This window comes from Pseudophryne corroboree, chromosome 1 (assembly GCF_028390025.1).
Source record: "Pseudophryne corroboree isolate aPseCor3 chromosome 1, aPseCor3.hap2, whole genome shotgun sequence".
In the NCBI taxonomy this organism is placed as follows: domain Eukaryota; kingdom Metazoa; phylum Chordata; class Amphibia; order Anura; family Myobatrachidae; genus Pseudophryne; species Pseudophryne corroboree.
The window spans coordinates 696,427,052-696,431,119 of NC_086444.1; the positions used below are offsets into that span (position 1 = coordinate 696,427,052).

A 4,068-nucleotide genomic window follows, 5' to 3' on the forward strand; every position below is an offset into this window, starting at 1 on the left:
CCTGAGTCGATCAAGATAAGGAGTACAAATAAATGACATTAAAGTGAGATCACTATGGTAATGATAATAGGTTGTTAGTGATCTATTGACCTATGTGATCTAGAAGGAAGGCATAGAAAAAGGTATAATTGTAATATAATTCATAATTGGAATACCAATTAACTGATGGTGGTCCCCTTGGTGGAAGCTCTGTCTGCTACATAAAAGATCCTAATGTAAGAAGACGTTTGTACAAATTTTGATACCAAACGACATTAATGAAGAAACAAAAATCGCCAAAAGAGAATAATTAGTAATCAATGATTGTCAGGAAGGTAATCACAAAATGGATACAGACTTTGAAAGTTAGGAAGTTGCTCTAACACTTCTGCTGTTTGTGATCATAGGTTGAATTTTTACTGCACCTGATATTCCCAAGAGGTCACCCAACTTGGTACGGATCAGGCTTGTCAACGCTTAGCTTCCAAGATCGGGTGAGATTGGGCGTTACCGCTGAAATATGGCAGTAATTGCAACACTGAGATACAAATGAGAGAGTGTAATGGAGGATGAGCAACAAGGGTACTTCTGCTGTCCAGTTAGTAGCGCAGGTTCTCTGTTACTGTAGGCATTGCAGAGAGTAGTCTCGCATCTGGATGAGAGGGTACAGAATTATATAGAAAGGATAAGTAGAGAATAGGGAGGGGACCCCACCTTCTGCTGTCCACTGTCTTATATAATTTATAGCGGACAGTGGATGAGAGAGGTAGGTTAGTCTCACCTATTGAAATATGAAGGGTTGAGGGTAAAGTGGTGTGATCACAAACAGTCCGTGTGTGACAGGCTAATATGCTGAGTCAGAAGACCAATATCAAAAATATTATTAAACGAAAGACAGAGCCTGAGTTGCGCTACAATAAATAGCATACATAAATTACAAAGAAGTAAGCTTAAAACCAGGTGGTACAAGGTCCAGCTACACATGAAAAAATGCTAAAAACATATGCATTTGGTAGGGGAAAGAAAGGGAGGTCTTAGGGCAATTCAGGAAAAAATTCATTGAAAATTGCGGATCAAGTAGGCAAACAAAAGAGAAAAATTGTAATATATGAGTTAAATAACTTTTTAGTAATGCAAAGAGTCCCAATGGGCACATACAATACCAGGGGATACCATAAGGTGATCTGAACTATGGAAAGTTCAGCATCACTGAGCACAGACGGACCGTTTCACCAGGGTGGCTTGTTCACTGTGTCCGGACACAGTGAACAAGCCACCCTGGTGAAACGGTCCGTCTGTGCTCAGTGATGCTGAACTTTCCATAGTTCAGATCACCTTATGGTATCCCCTGGTATTGTATGTGCCCATTGGGACTCTTTGCATTACTAAAAAGTTATTTAACTCATATATTACAATTTTTCTCTTTTGTTTGCCTACTTGATCCGCAATTTTCAATGAATTTTTTCTTGAATTGCCCTAAGACCTCCCTTTCTTTCCCCTACCAAATGCATATGTTTTTAGCATTTTTTCATGTGTAGCTGGACCTTGTACCACCTGGTTTTAAGCTTACTTCTTTGTAATTTATGTATGCTATTTATTGTAGCGCAACTCAGGCTCTGTCTTTCGTTTAATAATATTTTTGATATTGGTCTTCTGACTCAGCATATTAGCCTGTCACACACGGACTGTTTGTGATCACACCACTTTACCCTCAACCCTTCATATTTCAATAGGTGAGACTAACCTACCTCTCTCATCCACTGTCCGCTATAAATTATATAAGACAGTGGACAGCAGAAGGTGGGGTCCCCTCCCTATTCTCTACTTATCCTTTCTATATAATTCTGTACCCTCTCATCCAGATGCGATACTACTCTCTGCAATGCCTACAGTAACAGAGAACCTGCGCTACTAACTGGACAGCAGAAGTACCCTTGTTGCTCATCCTCCATTACACTCTCTCACTTGTATCTCAGTGTTGCAATTACTGCCATATTTCAGCGGTAACGCCCAATCTCACCCGATCTTGGAAGCTAAGCGTTGACAAGCCTGATCAGTACCAAGTTGGGTGACCTCTTGGGAATATCAGGTGCAGTAAAAATTCAACCTATGATCACAAACAGCAGAAGTGTTAGAGCAACTTCCTAACTTTCAAAGTCTGTATCCATTTTGTGATTACCTTCCTGACAATCATTGATTACTAATTATTCTCTTTTGGCGATTTTTGTTTCTTCATTAATGTCGTTTGGTATCAAAATTTGTACAAACGTCTTCTTACATTAGGATCTTTTATGTAGCAAACAGAGCTTCCACCAAGGGGACCACCATCAGTTAATTGGTATTCCAATTATGAATTATATTACAATTATACCTTTTTCTATGCCTTCCTTCTAGATCACATAGGTCAATAGATCACGAACAACCTATTATCATTACCATAGTGATCTCACTTTAATGTCATTTATTTGTACTCCTTATCTTGATCGACTCAGGCATATAATTGTTTTTCTTTACAAATTTTTCACCATAGGTGCTCTTAATTTTCCATCAGGCTTATCCTGATTCTTGTTAATGATTTTTGCTAATTAATTTTGATTCATAAATCTATTATTTACTTTGTTATACTTTATACATTTCAATTAATACTTCTGTGTAGACTGTTATCATTATATGTATACTCTGTGTACTTGAACATTTTTTTGTATCAAACTATCTTCCCACTTTTTTTATGTGATATTAAATTAAAAGTCAAGTTTTAATAAATTCATAAATTTCAAAGTGTGCCCCAACACAGAGTCTTTCTTTTTTTCTCCTCCCTATCCAATTATTACTGACTCTGGGAGCACCACCAACCTACAATAATTATTAGATACCTTCTTTAAGGATCTCTAAGCGTAATACTGTTGGTCATTTGAACAGTTTTTTACAATTCTTGTATAAATCTATGTTCATCACTAATATTCTTCCTGTGCGGAACCAAACCAAACCTTCCTGTTAAGCTGTGTTAAACTCTCAGGATCTGGTTCAGGATAGTTTGTGTGCAAATTGTTTTAGCTTTCACCAGGGTCTCTTGAAAAATACAAGGCAGATTCATTTGCAGGTTGATACACCTTGGGCTATGTTTGCACAGACATTATCCAGTATAGCTGAATGGATAATTCCTCCAACTCTTGTTCCAGGGATAGGTTACACCAGTGGTCTACCAGCCTTAACTGAGGTGTGAGCTACTTTCGGAAAATAAAACCTCTGAAGGAGCTATTCCCTCCCTCCAATGCGTGTGCTTTCCTGCAAATGTGGGTGTGGCCTCACAAAAGTGGGTGTGGCCTCACAACTACATGTAATGCCCCCCCGCGTAATGCCAGATACACAAATAATGCCCCCCACTGGAACATGTGGGCAATGTCCGAAACGCCAGATCAGATGCATCCAAATTTAAGACCTTGACTACTGTTGCAAAACATTTTCTTCAGACTCACAATAGCAGAACCCAAGACTTACGAATCTTTGGCCTGGAACATCTTAAAATGGGCCTAAGAGGAGGTGATCTAATGAACAGATTACAGAAAAAAGAATCGGAGTGGATCTTCAAGCTCTACTCTCTGATACCAAGAGGTTTGAATGAGAACATAAATTATAGTGCTTTTCTTGAGTAACATCTTTTGACCTTAATGGTCCTGAGAGATATATATACATTTTTTTCTTCCAGTATATTGTCAAATACTGACACACGGTATGATCATTTTATTTCTCTGACGTCCTAAGTGGATGCTGGGACTCCGTATGGACCATGGGGATTAGCGGCTCCGCAGGAGACTGGGCACAACTAAAGAAAGCTTTAGGACTACCTGGTGTGCACTGGCTCCTCCCACTAAGACCCTCCTCCAGACCTCAGTTAGATTCTTGTGCTTGGCTGAGCTGGATGCACACTAGGGGCTCTCCTGAGCTCCTAGAAAGAAAGTATATTTAGGTTTTTTATTTTACAGTGAGATCTGCTGGCAACAGACTCACTGCAGCGAGGGACTAAGGGGAGAAGAAGCGAACCTACCTAACAGGTGGTAGTTTGGGCTTCTTAGGCTACTGGACACCATT

At 39.3% G+C, this 4,068-nt stretch overlaps 2 pseudogenes; one reads left to right on the forward strand and one right to left on the reverse strand.

Moving 5' to 3' along the window:
- Positions 1-392: 392 nt before the first annotated feature.
- Positions 393-511, reverse strand: LOC134933533 (5S ribosomal RNA; annotated as a pseudogene).
- A 1,450-nt stretch (positions 512-1,961) lies between these two features.
- Positions 1,962-2,080, forward strand: LOC134954099 (5S ribosomal RNA; annotated as a pseudogene).
- Positions 2,081-4,068: the final 1,988 nt, after the last annotated feature.